The sequence below is a fragment of the Pseudophryne corroboree genome, chromosome 6 (assembly GCF_028390025.1).
Source record: "Pseudophryne corroboree isolate aPseCor3 chromosome 6, aPseCor3.hap2, whole genome shotgun sequence".
Classification (NCBI taxonomy): domain Eukaryota; kingdom Metazoa; phylum Chordata; class Amphibia; order Anura; family Myobatrachidae; genus Pseudophryne; species Pseudophryne corroboree.
This window is the reverse complement of record NC_086449.1, coordinates 759,287,615-759,307,081: the sequence shown is the minus strand read 5'-3', so window position 1 is coordinate 759,307,081 and position 19,467 is coordinate 759,287,615.

The following is a 19,467-nucleotide window of genomic DNA, read 5'->3' as shown; positions in this document are numbered from 1 at the left end:
TTCCACTCCGCAGACCTCTTTGCCTTCAGGCGGGATTTGAAGTCGGCCCACCTACATATGTATTGTGAAAGAGGGGCAAAGTAGAGTCTTATTATTTGTGTATGTAAATATCTAGGACACATGTTCTGCTTCTGTTTGCTATACATAACATCACATGTCACTACATTTTTAAGTCAACTTAGCACAGGAAAAGGACTGGCAAGATGCACTTACCGTCGTCTAACTTCCTGCGATGTTCTGACGACAGAGCCAACTTCATTCACAGAATGTGTGATGTCCCTCCAGATGCGATCTTTTGTAGCAGCACCCTTGTTTTTGGGGCCTCTATGTACTTTGGACATGGCCTGCGTGACCAAGACACGCAACTCCCTCTTAGTGAATGCTGGCTGTCTTTTCTTACGTCTGGAGGTAGCCTGTGAGGTTTCTTCCTGTTGCTCCTCACCATCTTCCTCCTCACTAGCAGCTTCTGTCTGTTGTGTTTGTGTGGCTAATGCTGATTCCTCCTCAGTTTGGCCAGTATGTGTGTGTGGCAGGGTATCCCCACTCAATTGTTGGGGCTCAGAAGCTGACATTTGCAGAGTACTAGGTCCTGCCTGTTCAGAATCCGCAGAGGCGTATTCCAACATCCGTTTCTGGCACTCTAGGAGTTTTTTCGCCAATGCCATCTGCTCCTGTGCAATGCGGGCCATCTCTGCTGCTAATTCCTCACGAGAAGCCATGTTGGAGATGACGTGTGTACGCCCAGGTGTGTGCCTATTTATACCTACGTGCGACGCGTTCATTCACACAGGTGTACAGTGTGGTAATCTTGCTAATGATTGCACTGCTTTTTTAAGGCCCTGGTTTGCACGCTGAGAGTGTTTGGCTAATGCTTGGACTTTTGACTGTGGGCCGTGCGAGAAGGTGCTCTTGATCTTTTCAGAGTGAGTAATGTTAGCATTGTAAACCATACAGTTTTTAACTTATAACTTAGCTTTTAACATATATATATATATATTTTTTTTTTTTTTTTTTTTGGCAATGCTTGTTCTGCAAAGTAGTGTTGTTCTTGGATGTATTGGCTACTTAATGACTATATTTTTCTCATAGTCTAAATTACATGTATAACACAATTGTCATATTTTTGACGTAGGTGTTGGTTATGTTTGTGATGCTGTGATTATGTGTATGTTTGTTTGTTTGTGCTTTGTGTGTTTTTTCAGATTAAACTATGTATGTTTACCCATTCTAATGGTTATTTTTTTTGTTTCTCTCATTTTTTTATTTGTGCATGATTTGAATTCAGTAACAATGTCGTCGGCTCCTGCAGTAAGTTTGCCCACTTTTTGATGTCATATATTAAGCTTGTAGTTTGTGGTTTTGCAGTTGCCTGGTTCGCAATTTATGTTACAATATATTATATTGTGTTAGTCACGTTTTTTTTCTGGCTCTTCCGCGACTGCGTGTTTCCGCTCGTGCGAAATAAGGGACCTGCTCTTCCCAGCATTGCCAAGATTAATAAAGTTTATTGCAATGACACCATAGATTTTACACCAATCACATACCAACACACTCTATATGTATATGCCCAAACATGGAAAACGCCATTGCCATGATGCGTGCTGCACCATTCACACGGCGTGAACTCCACGTGCTGGTGGCGGTTATGAACGCGAGGCCTACGCGGAGATCCGCCGCTTGCTACGGTGCCGCCTCCGCAGCCGCAGATCCATTATACAGTTAGAGGCGCTGGAGCGACCTGAGGAGGCGCACGCCAGAACTCCTGGCGGAGCTCCGCCAACAGATACGGAGCCTACGTGTCCGCAGTAAGTAACATTTCGTGAAAAAAACTAATTTTCGCAGAACCTTTGCATACTATCGTGGTGTGTTTGTGCAAACTTGCGTTTATATATTTTGCAATAGTGTAGTTAGGATATTCGATGTTGGATAACTTACATTCTGAAGTTTGGCATTTTAATAAAAAAAACTCTGCTTATGGCTTTAAAACTTAAGTGTTAATATCAAGATTTCTCAGAACAAATTATGAAAATCACACATTAAGAGTGAATTGACGGTGACGAATATTCAGGCCCTCCTGGGGAGACTCATGTTGGTTACGTATGGTACTGACTGTATGTTGTTGGCCATAATTAATGCACAGGATGGGTTTTGAACCAAAATATTGCATCATTGTTTTTTATCAAATTTCAAATTATGTGTTTAAAAAAGCAGTTGTACAAATTTTACTAAGTTACTTTTAAAATATTTGCCAAAATTGAAACACACCATTTCTATTTGATATATTTAAATTATGTTTGTTTGATAAGGGCAACATCAGCATGCAATATATTTTACTAACTTAGTCATGTTAACCCGGTTTATTTAACATGGACCAGAACAGAGTAATAGGTTTTTTAATTTAAATATGTTGGTTATTTATTGTAACACAATATTTTTCATTATAGGGCGAGCACAACGGCAACCTTCCCCATCCCCTTCCCCATCACCCTCACCCTCTCCTGACCATTCAACCTCTCCACAACCCTCACCCTCTCAAAGCACCTCACCCTCTCTTGCCCAAACCCCCTCTCCACAAACCACACCCTCTCCACCCACCTCACCCTGTCAGGCCCCCTCCCCCTCTCCTGCCCAAACCCCCCCTCCGCAAACCACACACTCTCCAGCCACCTCCCCCTCTACAGCCCAAACACCCACTCCGCAAACCACACACTCTACAGCCACCTCACCCTCTCTTGCCCAAACCCCCCCTCCGCAAACCACACACTCTCCAGCCACCTCCCCCTCTACAGCCCAAACACCCACTCCGCAAACCACACACTCTACAGCCACCTCACCCTCTCTTTCCCAAACCCCCTCTGTGCAAACCACACACTCTCCAGCCACCTCACCCTCTCCACCCACCTCACCTTCATTAACAAAAACCCCCTCTCCTGCCCAGGCCCACTCCATTTCCCAAACCCCATCACCAGCTCACACCTCCTCTCCAGAACAATCCCACTCTTGGTCTAAATTTCCCTCTCTGCACACCTCCCCCTCTGTGTCCCCACAAATAACCCCACCACCCTCACCCTATCAATCACACTGTGATAACACCTCCCCCTTCCATCCTCTCACCCAATTTGACCCGCCTTCCCCCATCCAACACCCATCCCCCATCCAACACCCATCCCCCATCCAACACCCATCCCCCATCCAACACCCATCCCCCATCCAGCACCCATCCCCCATCCAACACCCATCCCCCATCCAGCAGCCTGAAAATGGAATGACGGAATGGGCAGCAGAGGCACCAGAGCCAGTAGAGGGAGGTGGAGAAATTCCAGAGGAGAGTAAGTTGGCACACATTATTTAGTTTAAATTTTTATAAAAAAAAAAAAAATAATTGTTAGCCAGACTAACGACACAATGGTATGTGTTTTGAAAGTGACACTCCAAAAAAAAATTTAAAGTTTCAAAAAAACATGTTTGTCCAGCTATTTGATGTAAGGCAACCTTACAGAGAGTGTGTGGATGCCAGGATATGTTGTCCTTCTGAAGATTAAATTATGCAGTATGATGATGCTGGTGAAAACATCACAATAAAAATGACTGCTTTACTACAGATGTGACTGGTGACCAGTATGGCCTAACATGTACTATTTTTGAGTATAGATTTTTTCATGGAAATTTAACATATCAAACAAGCAAAAAAAAATATTCTGACATTTACCACCTTGTAGAAAAATATAAAAAAGAGTTTGGTTGCTATGGTCCACAACACATATTAAAGATAACTCCCATCTTATGAAATTTACATAATGGGGGGTATATTTAGTAAGGTGAGAGAATTTTAGAACTGGGGATGTTGGCCAAGGCAAACAAACCAATTCTACTTCACATTTATGTAGCTGCTTCTTGCAGATAATAGATATAATGTGATTGGTTGCTATGGCCAACATCAACAGTTATTAATAACTCTAACATTAATAAATGTACTACATGGTGTGTGAAACTTTGACACATATGCTAGTTTATTAAAAACAACATTGCTGAGTATGCTTGTTTGTTGCTATGCTACTGTTTAAAACATTTAACTTCCATGATGTATACCAAATTTAAAAAAAGTGTGCTTTGTGGAATTGTAATGTAATAGGTAATGTTTTAAATTACAACCTAAAAATTTGACTCTGCATTTCAGATGTTGCCATTGGAGATCCCTCATCCGTCGCACACATAATCCAAAGAATGCAGGAACATTTGGAGGCCATGATGTCTGAGTTAAATGCACTTAAAAATATTGTGTTACCCCAAAAAGAATAATTTTGGGCCCAACATGTTGACAAAAATTTATGATTTAAAAAAAAAAACAAAAAAACTTTTTTTTCCAGTTATGCGCTTTTGATGTTTTTATTGGGCACAAATTAAAGGAAATTACAAAACATAAATTGGTTAAAAAACAAATACTACTAAAAACTAAAAAAAAAAAAAAGGTTTACTTAGTTACAAATTATTTTAAAATACATGAAAACACATACATTCCCACACTAAACATGCAAAACAAATTAAACTGTTTACATTTAGGACAGGCACGGATTACACATCTCTTGCACTTTTCCCAAAATAAACATGGTAAGGTCCAATTATGCAGACAAAGTGCTCTTGAGGTATTCTTTCAAGACTTAATTGGTGATGCACACAATCAATTACACTAATTTGATTGTGAATTGAGGGACGCTGGCTGAGTTATAATTGCAAGGTATCATGTTACTTAGTTGAGAAATACCATTGCTGGCCCTCATTCCGAGTTGTTCGCTCGTTCTTTTCCATCGCATCGCAGTGAAAATCCGCTTAGTACGCATGCGCAATGTTCGCACTGCGACTGCGCCAAGTAACTTTACTATGAAGATAGTATTTTTACTCACGGCTTTTTCTTCGCTCCGGCGATCGTAATGTGATTGACAGGAAATGGGTGTTACTGGGCGGAAACACGGCGTTTCAGGGGCGTGTGGCTGAAAACGCTACCGTTTCCGGAAAAAACGCAGGAGTGGCCGGAGAAACGGTGGGAGTGCCTGGGCGAACGCTGGGTGTGTTTGTGACGTCAACCAGGAACGACAAGCACTGAACTGATCGCACAGGCAGAGTAATTCTGGAGCTACTCTGAAACTGCTAAGTAGTTAGTAATCGCAATATTGCGAATACATCGGTCGCAATTTTAAGAAGCTAAGATTCACTCCCAGTAGGCGGCGGCTTAGCGTGTGTAACTCTGCTAAATTCGCCTTGCGACCGATCAACTCGGAATGAGGGCCGCTGTGCGTTTGTTTGCTAAAGCCTTAGCACATTTAACAGAAATGTGTAAATCTAAGATGACATCGTATTTTTGCAATGAAGTTTGTGCGTATACGTTGTATTCGCATAACTGCGTTTGAATTTGGTATACGCCTACCGTGTGCAATACTGCGTACGAAATGGCAAAATTGCGTTGGGGGCGGGTATTCGCAATTTTACAACATTATCGCAACATTGCGATTATGTTGTGCGAACGAAAAACTTAGCGAACAACTCGGAATGAGGACCCATGTTTGTAAGTAAAGCAAAAAAAGCAAGTAACTTTGTGTCTGGAACAAACCATGTTGCCATGCAGGGGGAGAAATACAATCATATTTTTTCTGTGCAGGGTAAATACTGGCTACTTTTGCATGCAGCCCACAAATGTTAGACAGCTTTATTTTTACACTGCAATGGATATTTCAGTTTGGACACGACCCACCCAAATCTAAATCTCTCTGTATATGTTACATCGGCCCTACCTGCAGTGCAGCATGGGTTTGCCCAGTTACTTGCTTTTATGTTTTACTTACAAGCATGAATCAGGCCCACAGTATGCTACAGATATTTAAGTGGCTGCAACAGGCTTGGACTGGCCCATAGGGGGACAGGGGAAACCACCGGTGGGCCCCCCTGCAGAGGAGTGGAGGGGGGGGTCCACCCTCTCAATTATACATTATGCATATGTTACATTATACTACACAGTACTATGGTGTATTTTCTACAGTGCATTATTGTTATTAATCTGGTACATTATCATGCATGTACTGGCAGTATTTACCAGATATATTATTTATCAAGGGGCCCAGCCTCTAAGAATGGGCCCCTACCACTGCATTACTGCATTTCCCCGGTGGGCCCTTCATGGCCCAGTCCGACACTGGGCTGCAATGAAATACATATAAATCTGCTTGTCGGCGCGTTTTCTGTGCAAACTTTTGAGCAATGTGCACCCAATTTACTTCCACATCTGTATTGTACACTATAAGTTCAGTAGAATGTAAAATTTATAAATACAGTCATAGGCAAACGCAGGAAGGGGGGGGGATGTTCCTGGAAAACCCCTCCTCTTGGCAAGTGGCTCAAATTATGACAATTGCAATGGTATAAAATACAATTACTAGAGCTGCCACCTCATCATGCAGGTTAAGCTGCTGCACATGCCCAGGGGTTGAAGCTTCTTCTGCTTCTGAGGCCTCAATCAGTACACTGGACTAGAGAGTAGTTACCAGGAAGAAGAGACAGGAGCCTTACCATGAGGTGGGAGAATGTGTGCATAAACATATTTAATATAAATAAGATAATGTAAGTGGTCAGGAAAAGGTTAAACATACCACAATAAATATTTTTCCGCAGGGTTTAAATGACAAAATTAATTAGAACAGCTTGATGTAATATGTATTGCTTTGTCTTTATTATATTTTATTATAATAGGTTGTTGTCTGTATCTGTTAGATTTAGATGCCCAAATTTTTGCAGACGCCATTTTTTGTTTTCTGTTCTTTTGAAAGTGTAAATGATGGAAATAAAATCAAACTTTTTTTGACATGTTATAAGAATGTCTAATCTGTAATTTGGTGCCTTTTGGAGATTTTTCCATCTTTCCTTGGCTTCTTTTTGCACATTAAAATTAATTTTTGCCTGGGGTGCCCAAACTTTCAATCCCCACTGTAGCCATCCAGCTACCTCATTGCGCCTCTTTTTTTCTTTGCATCATGTGCTGTTTGGGGACTATTTTTTAAATCGGCCATCCTGTCTGACACTGCAGTGCCACTCCTAGATGGGCCAGGTGTTTGTGTCGGCCACTTGGGTCGCTTATCTTAGTCATCCAGAACCCTCGGTGCAAATTTTAGGACTAAAAATAATATTGTGAGGTGTTCAGAATAGACTGGAAATGAGTGGAAATTATGGTGATTGAGGTTAATAAAACTATGGGATCAAAATGACCCCCAAATTCTATGATTTAAGCTGTTTTTTAGGGGTTTTTGTAAAGAAAAACCCAAATCCAAAACACACCCGAATCCGACAAAAAATTTTCAGGGAGGTTCCAAAACACTGCCGCGGAACCGAATCCAAAACCAAAACACAAAACCCGAAAAATTTCCGGTGCACATCACTAGTATATACCTTTAAAAAATTATTATACAATGCGCTTGTTTGTTCTGAGCAGCTTCTGTAAACCAAATTCTACCAATATTAAAATATAGAAGCGCTTGTAATGTGTAAAAAAATGCTCATACCTGAAAAAAACTGTTAGTATTATGTTTACAGCTCTTTTTGGATATTGTATGGAAGTATTTTGTTGTGTGTTTCTTTTGCTGAGGGTTCCGTATTTTCGATCCCGGTATTATAGTCCAGTGATTGACTGACCCTGGCTTTCCCTACCTTTTGTGAGTCGCTGATCGCGGCTCACTATTGGCGTTCCGGCTCTGGTTCCCTCCAGCACTGAGTTGCGGTGTCCGTTGGTCTTCAGATCGGCGCTCGAAAATGACGTCAGATCCTGATTCAACTTCCGCTCCTCTCACTTCCGTCTCTCATCAACGCGTTTCGGGTCTTCCACCCTTCGTCATGGATTGAGATTAGAACACGGTGCTTGCTATTTATAGCTAAAAAACTTTATTACTTTACCATTAAAAACAGGAAGTGGTCATACCGGAACTTACTATTCCAGCGGCAACCACATGCACCTTCTTATCCTTATTTAATATTTGGTTATTTTCAATTAAAAAATAATGTAGGTATGGCATTTCTTTAAATAATAGTCATGATAATAAAATAATTTATAAAAATATATTAGTATTCGATATTTTCTGAAAAAATTTGATATTTTGATATCTGAAAGTTATATTCTTATGTTATATTATAATTATGTCACTAAAAAAGAATTTATATCTATTTCTACATTTAGTCCCTGTGGTTGCATAGTTTGTATTAAAAAAATCCATTTTGTTTCACTCCTTCTCAGATCCAATGTTATATCTCCTCCTCTCCAGTTCCTCCAAATTTTTTGAATGCCTATGAATTTTAACATTGAGGAGTTCTGTTGGTGATGGTCTTTGTAATGTTTCGAGACACTGTGGGTTTCCAAACCTCTTTGTATGTTATATATATGTTCGGAAATTCTGGTTTTCAATTTCCTTTTGGTTTGGCCAATATATTGGTATCCGCAGGGACATTCCAACATATAAATGACTCCTTCAGTATCACATGTAATTTTTTCTTTTATCTTGAATTTTTTGTTTGTTGTATTTGATCTAAATTCAATGATTGGTTTGGTACCTTTGTTTCCCATGTTTTTACAGGCTTTGCAGTTTAAACAATAATATTGTCCCTTATTTTCCATCCTATGAGGGGTTTCATCATGTAAATGGCTTGTGACCAGATGTTGTTTTATGTTTTTTGCTTTCTTGTATATAATTTGAGGTTTTTCTTTGATATGGGGTGCCAATTGTTTATCCAAAAGTAAAACCGGCCAGTGTTTCCATAAAATATTTTCCAGTTGGTAATGTTGACTATTAAATTGGGTAACGAATGCTGTGTTGTAGTTGTTATCTGTAGGTTTGTGGTTGTACTGTAACATGATTTTTCTGTCCATAGATGTTACTTTTTCTATTTCCCTATTCAATTCTTCTTCATCATATCCCTTTTCCACGAATTTGTCCCTCATGTTGGTACTTTGTTGAAGAAATGTGTCTTTTTGTGTACAGTTTCTTCTGAGGCGTCGAAATTGGCCTCCCGGAATATTTCCAAGCCAGTTTCTGTGGTGATTACTTGTCTTATCCAGCATTGTGTTTCCGCTGACCTCTTTAATGTGGTTTTTTGTGATGATATTCTTTTCGTGGATATGGATTTCTAAATCTAGATATGTTACCATCTGTTTGCTGTATGTAGATGTAAATTGCAAGCCGTATGTGTTGTTATTCATATATACCAAAAATTCTTGAAGTATTTGTTCGGGACCTTTCCAGATAATTATTAAATCATCAATGTATCTTTTCCATGTGATTATGTGTTGTCTATATGGGTTATCATTCCAAATTTTTTCTTCCTCCCACCTAGCCACAAATAAATTAGCGTAGCTAGGTGCGAAGGAGGAACCCATTGCGGTTCCTTTTATTTGATTATAAAATGTACCCTGGTCCCAGAAATAATTATTTTTCAATATATATTCCATGCAGCTAATGAGAAAATTGATTTGGGTATTTGAAAGTTGTGTTCCATATGTTAGAAAAAACCTACTCGTTTCGCACCCGATGTCATGGGCTATGCATGTATATAACGAGCGGACGTCACAGGTGCACAGGATGTAATCATCCTGCCATTCAACCTCATCCAATACCTGTAATACATGTATGGTGTCCTTTAGGTAACTTTTTTGTTCTTGAACGACATCTTTCAGGAAAAAATCTACATATTTAGATAAATTTGATAGATAAATTTGATGACACTGATCCTATTCCGGAAACAATCGGACGTCCGGGGGGTAGAGTTGGATTTTTGTGCAGTTTTGGGAGTTGATAAAATGTGGGAATCTTTGGATATTTAATATAGATGAAATCTTTTTCCTTCTCTGTTAGAATCCCAAGACTTATTCCTTCTTCTAGAAGTTCTTCAAGTTCTCTTTGATATCTTCCTGTAGGATCTTCTTGGAGGATTTTATATGTGCTCTCATCTGACAAAAGATTATTTACCTACATTATTTTTTAATTGAAAATAACCAAATATTAAATAAGGATAAGAAGGTGCATGTGGTTGCCGCTGGAATAGTAAGTTCCGGTATGACCACTTCCTGTTTTTAATGGTAAAGTAATAAAGTTTTTTAGCTATAAATAGCAAGCACCGTGTTCTAATCTCAATCCATGACGAAGGGTGGAAGACCCGAAACGCGTTGATGAGAGACGGAAGTGAGAGGAGCGGAAGTTGAATCAGGATCTGACGTCATTTTCGAGCGCCGATCTGAAGACCAACGGACACCGCAACTCAGTGCTGGAGGGAACCAGAGCCGGAACGCCAATAGTGAGCCGCGATCAGCGACTCACAAAAGGTAGGGAAAGCCAGGGTCAGTCAATCACTGGACTATAATACCGGGATCGAAAATACGGAACCCTCAGCAAAAGAAACACACAACAAAATACTTCCATACAATATCCAAAAAGAGCTGTAAACATAATACTAACAGTTTTTTTCAGGTATGAGCATTTTTTTACACATTACAAGCGCTTCTATATTTTAATATTACTAGTATATACCTGTGTATATATGTATGCACATGGATATATATGTACTATAATTAAAATAAAGTAATCTTTTATTAAGCACTTACAAGTGCCACCAGGAAGACAGCAGGCTGCAGAGGACGCTAGACAGCCATTAATAATACTCATGCGCCACTGACTGACAGTGTGCTATGGGCATTCTTAAGAATAGACTGGAAGTTACAGATGGCACTACTGGGAAGTCGCACCCCTGCACAAGAGTCAGTTACACCGCATCATTTGATTTGTGCAAAAATGTTGATGCATATTTACCAGTGGCTGCTCCAGATGTTGACCAACACCAAATGACTACCCCGTTCCCCCAAACACTGTCCAGGACTCACTGGCAGTTGAGACCGCCAACTGGTCTTTACTCATCTCTAGCAAGCTCCAAATCTCCATGCCAGAAAATGAGATGAATGCATCCTGATGATACTGTTCATGACTGACCTAAAATGTCATTATTCTGCTACATGGGAAGCTGAGCTTATATATTCTCTGCGTGTTTTCACTAGCTGTTTTATTTGTTTGCTTTTTTTTGTCCATTTTGCAGACCTTACATTCAGCAGACTGATAATAAGAGAGAGTGTATGTCAGAGCCGAGGCAGGCAACAGCATACTCCCACAACACATCACCTGCCAACAATAATGCACAATGAAAATGTAAATCAAATATTTTCTCATTATTAGAACCATAGAAACCCATTAGAGAAATAACCTTGATACATTTGTTTTAATAGACACACAGTGGTGTGAGATGTTGCGCCGGATAGATAGCTGCTGTTTCAGATTATTGTAAAATACTAATAGTATGGGTGTATTTCAGATGTTTTCCACTGCATTTATTGTACATCAAATATTTATATACCATACATCATGGGCATTTAAAGATCCACTAGGGGGTCTATTTACTAAGCCTTGGAGAGAGATAAAGTGGACGGAGATAAAGGAAATACCAGCCAATCAGCTCCTAACTGCCAAGTTACAGGTTATGGGGCCTATTTATCAAGTCTTGGAGAGTGATACATATCACAGTGATAAAGTACCAGCCAATCAGCTTCTAACTGCCATGTTACAAGCTGATTGGTTGGTAGGAGTAAATTGGCTGGTACTTTATCTTTCTCCACTTTATCTCTCTCCAAGGCTTAGTAAATAGACCCCCTAGTCATGCTGTGTGTGCAATGTGTTGCCTCTAGTGGTAGGGAATCAGATGCATTCTGTTTTTGACAAGTTAAGCTTTGGAAGATATGGGAGGTCCAGAGATTAGACAGATGGACAGAATAGATAGGAGGAAGAAGAGAGTTCAGGGGAAATATGTTGGATTAGGTGTTGTCAACATGGAGTTGGTACTGGAGATTGAAGGAGTTCATTACGTCCCCAAGGGACTATGAGATGAGGGCTGAGAATGGACTCTTGTAAAATTACAATGGGGGGGGGGGGGGGGGTGAAGGAATGAGAAGGAGTAGTTGGAAAGGTAGAAGGTTTTCAAGAAAAAGATGGAATGAAGAGGACAGGAAGACTGGATGTGCTAAAAGCCCAAGAATGACCAAACAGGATTAAGAAGAAGTAATGGCCCTTAGACTTGGCATTGATAATATTATTGGTAATAGAGGGATGAACAGGAGAATGAAGTAGTTGGTACTTAGACTGGAGTGGGTTAAGAAAGGAGTGCGAATAAAGAAACTGCTATAAACAAGCTAGTCAAGTACTTTGGAGATGAAAGGGAGGAGATAGGTAGCACTGTGGTTAGAAAGAGAGGCAGGGTTGAAATGCAAATATCTGATAAAAGCATGTAATCTTATTAAGGCAAACCACACTTGGGGAAATGTATCAATTCCTTAGAGAGTGATGAAGTGGAGAAGTTGCCCAAAGAAATAAGTCAGGTTCTAACTGTCATTTATCTAGCACAGTCTTTTAAATAACAGAAGCTGATTGATTGTTTTGGGGAACTTTAATATTGCATTTTAAATCAAAGCTAGAAACCTTGTTTTCAAGGATAATGTAAAATTGTGTAAGAATTTCCTGTATGAAAGTGTCATGTCTGTGTCCTACAAGCTGTTTACTAGCACATCATGTCACTATGTTATGGCTATGAGCATTACACTACACTCTGGGAACTGCCAGGATTTTTTGAAAGAAACATAGCTGTTTGTAACCCTTTGCAGAATGACTAAAAACACAGTCACACTACAGAAAATGGAAAGTAAATCACAAGAGTTGACACAAAGGTAACAATATACTGATATATTAGTGGCCAACCCTGGGGCTATCTGTTCTGGGCTTGTTCCCAGGTTACTGAGGATTCTCTCCTGATGCTGCTGCAAGTAGGCCATCCTATTTTACCGTAGCCTAACTTTGGCTTGCAGACAGAACCACCAGACCTGCTGGAAATGAACAAAGAACACTTGTCAATCCTTGTTGTCCTCATGTAATACTCAAATTCTTTAATTAATCCAGAGGGAACTATAAACTCATGCCAGGTCTGACAACTAGCTCATAAACAGCCAGAAGAATAAGATAGTAATCATTCAATGCAGCAAAATTAGCTCTTTACATAGAGTCAAAACCAGCATCCATTCCGGCATACATTCCAACAGGCACTTTAAATAGTGAGCCAATCCTAGTGGATGTTTGAGAAGGGTAGCCAATCCAAGATAAGGTAAACTGCACTGAACCAACAACCAGGACTGGACTTGACTAGGCCAATGTATATTTCATCTTTCCCATGACCAGTCTGAAGGGCAGACGTTTCTTATTGAAAACAAGAAGAGATGTTTCATATTACTGATGGCAATCAAGGGAGATAGCATGAGACCTGAAAACATAATATAAAGCAATATATATTTAAAAGATAACGGTATGCTTTATCATTTGTCCATTTTACACAGGAGGCTCTAAAATAGACACACAGGGTATCCCATGCTTGCAAGGAAAGCTGATCCTGGCATAGCAGAGATGCTAATTAATATACATATGACTTTCTGTGATCATTGTCATGCAAAATGCAGCTTACGGTTATTAGGTCAACAAGACTCAGGTCGACAGTCATTAGGTCGACCACTATTAGTCGACATGTATTAGTCACTAGGTCAACATGGTCACTAGGTCAACATGTACTAGGTCGACATGGAAAAAGGTCGACATGAGTTTTTCAAAAAAAAATTTATTATTTTTTACTTTTTCATACTTTACGATCCACGTGAACTACGATTGGGAATAGTAACCTGTGCCGACATAGTGCACTAATTGGGGTTCCCCATCACTTTACAAAGAAAACAACACCAAAAAAAGTAACAAAAATCATGTCAACCTTTTTCCATGTCGACCTAGTACATGTCGACCTAGTGACCATGTCGACCAATAGTGGTTGACCTAATGACTGTCGACCTAAGTCTTGTTGACCTAATGACCCATACCCCAAAATGCTGTCTTATAAATCAGTATATCCTATACATTTACAATAATATATGCAAAGAATAAATGTATGGGCTTAAAAAATACCTGTGGATAAGAAGTAAAAAGGGCTAAAAATAGTATTCACTCTACGGGAGAAACAATTTGCTACAAATACTGGTAAAAATTAACATTGCAAAGAGTGTGTTTAAAGAGTCAGAAATGGCGCAGAAGTGAGAGGGAACAAGATAGATTGCTCCTGTCTGTATGCTAAGTTGTGCAGTATTATTGGTTACAGGACAGTGGCCCCACCCCCGGCTCCAGGCAGTATCTGCCTATCAAAAAGTGGAGGCTGGGCTCACCTCTGGTCTCTCCCTGACAGTCCCTGTATTCGCAGATGTGCACTGCAAATGTGGGGAGTTTTGAGTATAAAAATGATTAAAATAATACAAAAATGATATTTATAATATATAAATATCTTCTTTGTATTATTCTAATAATTTTTATAGTCAAAACTCTGGACTATACTAGAGTATGGCAGTTATAATAATGGTATTTGAGGTTTTTTGAGGATATATTTTTTGTCTTTTTTTTTTAAGATTGACGGCTGACAAACCAAGCTTTGCAAAATCATGTATTATTATGGAGTATAGTAGTGCCTCAGAATACATATGTATTCCCAACAAATGCGATGCCGGCTGTTAGTATACAAATAGCGGCATCCTGCCATCAAAATGCCGGCAACGTGGCGAGCAATACGGGTGCCCTTGTGGGTTCGGTGGCTCGCTACACTCGCCACAGAATATATTCCCACTCTATTGGTGTCGTGGACACCCACGAGTGGGAATAACCCCTGTGAGCCAGTATTCCGGCTGTCGGCATTGTTGACTGTCGGGATTCTGGTATCAGGATCCTGACGGCAGGGATCCTGACAGCCGGCATATTGATTGCCTCCCAGCGCCTCTATACTGCAGTACATGTATTTTACACTGCAACATATTGTTTATTTATTTTTATTTTTATTTTTTTACTTTTTCGAAGATGCTAATTGAGGAGTTTTTGGAAATTTTGCGCTGAATAAATGAGCTGTTAAATTTCAATTATTTTACACCATGTCTCTCAGTAAATATTTTAAGTGAAAATGTAAAAATAATTTATTAGTACTAACAAAATAAAGTGACTTCAAGTCATATAATTAGAACCAACACATTTGAGGAAAAAACAAAATGCTCCAAAATCTGAATCCATTTTTTAGTCTCTGTATAAATGTACTTGTATTATATTTAGAGTACTGTAGGGTGGATATGGATAAGTAATACTTGGGTTTTTTTTTAAATAGCAAATTGTGCACAAAAGCACCTTTAAATCTATACCAAGCGTGCACTATATTATATTTTAATCAATTGAAAATACAAATTTAATCTCATGTAGTTATACTGATTACTAATGATAATAATGCACTTACCCACAAAGTTGGAATGCACTATCTATCTATCTATCTATCTATCTATCTATCTATCTATCTATCTATCTATCTATCTATCCAGGGGCGCTTTAAGAGAGGAGGAGGCCCGGGTGCAGCCTCCTCCATTCGGGCCCCCTCCTCTCTGCCAGCAGCGCTGAGAGTCTGAGCACTAGAGCGCTCAGACTCTACTGTGCATGCGCAGATCTCCGGGAAAATGGCACGGCAGCCATTTTCCCTGAGATATTTCTACTGCGCATGCGCAGTACTCCGTGAAAATGGCCGCTGGGCCATTTTCACAGAGTTTTAATACCGCCGTGGACGTCGCCGCGGGACTCCGGAGGAGTGAGTATTTAGAAAATGGGTGCAGCGTGTGCGGTGGGGGCCCCCTCTGGACTTAGGGGCCCGTGTGCACCGCACACACTGCACCCCTTATAGAAACGTCAGTGTATCTATCTATTCTACTGTATATAACCTTATTGAAATTGCTGATTTCTGTGAAGTAAATACTGAAATAAAGATATGTGATGTCATACTGTATTTTTAGTTTTTACAGGACCTTGCAGCTGACAAAATACAAGTGAAAAACAGACAGTTTTAGGAAAAAGAAGTGAAAACAACAAACACACTGTACAATACCCTGATTGTATAAGTGTGCATAGCATCAGGGGCATCACTGGGGTAATAGCTTTGCGCCAAGGGGGCATGGCCTCACAGCCCATCTCCCATTTTCCTCACTCCCGGGCAGTGTCGGACTGGGGCATAAAGGGCCCACCTGGGGTGTGGCCCATGTTTAGGGGTGTGGCCAAACTTCAGAGTCTTGGCTAACCTATAGTGCATGCATTATAATGTACCAGATTAATAACAGAAATGCTCTTTAGAGAATACACCATAGTCCTGTGCAATATAAGGTAATATATATATAATCTATAATTCAAATGCACAGTCTGGAACCTGATTCCCTAGAGGAGGTGGGGCTCCCAGGCAGTGGGGCCCACCGGTGGTTTTCCCTGTTCCCCTGTGGGCCAGTCCAACCCTGCTCCCAGGACATGCCCAACATTCCCCTAGTGATGCCACTGCACATCCTTAAACTAATACTTTGCAGAACCACCTTTTGCCTTTGAAAGTAGATGTGTGTTTTTAATCATTATCAAGTTGAAGGTGAAATTCTTTAATATCCTCATCTTTCTGACAAAGATAAGCAATTTGCGTAATGTCTTGATATTTAGAGCAACTGATTTTGCCATCTATCCAGACTAGATGTTGCCATCATCACTCTTTGCAGTGAGTATAGTGGGGTAAATGTATTAAGCCTGGAGAAGTGATAAAGCAGTGATAAGCGCAAGGTGATAACGCACCAGCCATTTAGCTCCTAACTGTAATTTTTCAAATCCATAATGTTTGTCTGGTGTGTTATCACCTTGCACTTATCACTGCTTTATCACTTCTTTATCTGCACCATTTTCCTTTATGTGATGACTTGGTTGTTGTTGTGCCAAAGTAAGTTCAGCCTTGAACTCATCAAACCATTTTCCCACATGGCTTGGAGTGCATGAATGTTTTGTTTTATATTGTTTTTGATATAAGTTTTCTTGGATGTTGTTTTTTTAGTAAAAAAATTGCTTTTGTTTGTCACCCTTCCCAATAGCTCAGACATATGCAGACACATGAGATCGTGGTCACCTTCATCATGCATGGTGATACCGATTTCTCTCAGAAATACTCGCAGATCTTAAATATTGACTTAGGTTTCTTGGTAGCCGCCATGATGAGCTTTATCCTTGTCATTAACTTTGGAGTTACATGTAATGTCTTTTAAATGATTTTATACCCCACTCCTGACTGGCTACTTTTCAACAAAGAGATCCTGTAGATGTTGCGAAAGAGCCTTTTGGACTATGGCTATCCCTGTACAATAAAACTAAGATAACTTTAAGGACATCCTATAGGAGAATCTAATCTCATTTGGGGTTAATCACAATTTATTGCCTACAGGTGTGGGCTAATTACCTTTTAATATGATTTTAAATGTGATTGGTTAACTCAGAAGACAAAGTATCATTCTGAAAGGAAGTGCACCATTATGCAATCTGGTAGAAAAAAGAATACAGTAAACCCTGTAATGTCAAAAAATCGCTTTACATTATTACTGTCTTGGAGGCAGGGCTGTTTCTAGCCAATTTGTCTCCCAGTGCGAAATTTAAAAATGCGTCCCCCCCCACCATGACATAAACAAAAAATGCGCCCCCCCCCTTAGAGTTTAAAAAAAATCTTTGCGTGCGCCTACGGCGCGCACGCTCCCGACAAGGGGGCGTGTGCTCATTTTGATGGGCATGGCCTCATTTTGATGGGCGTGGCCTCATCTGAAAAGACTACCTCACACCCCAGTATTTGACCCTGCACCAACAGATCACGCCCACCATAGGAAAAAAAAAACTAACATATTAAGCCCCACACAGTAATGCCCCCTGCACCATATTATGCCACACACCGCAATGCCACATTAAATCCCCACATTACGGCAGGCAGAGTCCCCATTTTATACATTACGCCAGTCAAGAGTCCCAATGTTATACATTACGGCAGGCAAGAGTCCCCATTTTACACATTACGGCAGGCAAGAGTCCCCATTTTACACATCACGGCAAGCAAGAGTCCCCATTTTACACATCACGGCAGGCAAAAGTCCCCATTTTACACATCACGGCAGGCAAGAGTCTCCATTTTATACATTACGGCAGGCAAGAGTCCCCATTTTAGACATTACAGCAGGCAAGAGTCCCCATTTTACACATTACGGCAGGCAAGAGTCCCCATTTTACACATTACGGCAGGCAAGAGTCCCCATTTTACACATTACGGCAGGCAAGAGTCCCCATTTTACACATCACGGCAGGCAAAAGTCCCAATTTTACACATAACGGCAGGCAAGAGTCCCCATTTTACACATTACGGCAGGCAAGAGTCCCCATTTTACACATTACGGCAGGCAAGTGTCCCCATTTTACACATTACGGCAGGCAAGAGTTCCCATTTTACACATTACGGCAGGCAAGAGTCCCCATTTTATACATTACAGCAGGTAAGAGTCCCCATTTTACACATTACGGCAGGCAAGAGTCCCCATTTTACACATCACAGCAGGCAAGAGTCCCCATTTTACATATTACGGCAGGCAACAGTCCCCATTTTACACATCACAGCAGGCAAGAGTCCCCATTTTACACATCACGGCAGGCAAGAGTCCCAATTTTACACATCACGGCAGGCAAGAGTCCCTATTTTACTAATTATGGCAGGCAAGAGTCCCAATTTTACACATTACGGCAGATAAGTGTCCCCATTTTACACATTACGGCAGGCAAGAGTCCCCATTTTACACATTACGGCAGGCAAGAGTTCCCATTTAACACTTTATGGAAGGCAAGTGACCCCATTTTACAGAGAGAGAGAGAAAGAAAGAAAGAAAGAAAGAAAGAAAGAAAGAAAGAAAGAAAGAACAACCGCGTCATTCCGTGAAACTCCGCCCCCCGAGCTGGGTACTCGGGGAGAGGGAGGAGGGGGAAGCCAGAGAGCCACAGTCAGTGCCACGGCGGGCGCCCCGTGCGATTGCACGGCTCGCCCGCCCCAAGAAACGGCCCTGCTTGGAGGTGTGTATGGTGAGTAGAGCTTGCCATAAAATGCACAGCTCCTTAAAATCAATAAAAGTTAGCACATAATTGATGTTTTTAAGTGCATTAGAGGCTTCATGAGTGCAGTATTCTCGATTGCTTAAATTCCAAATTTGCAACTGCCTTTAGAAAAGAATTCTGTACTCTGCAGGGTTTGTTATAGTTATATATACTCATTAAGTATACGGTAGAGATAAAAATAGCCCAGAAAAAAATCATTGTTGCTCCCCAGTCCCATCTGCTTATCTGGGATTATCCCTATAATTGAATTCTTTCTACCTGTCTGGCCCATTGAAATATCTTATATTGCAACAACAAAAATAATCTTTTTGTGTCAGCGTACAATACCAGACATACTGTATAAGTCTACTTAAGAATTATC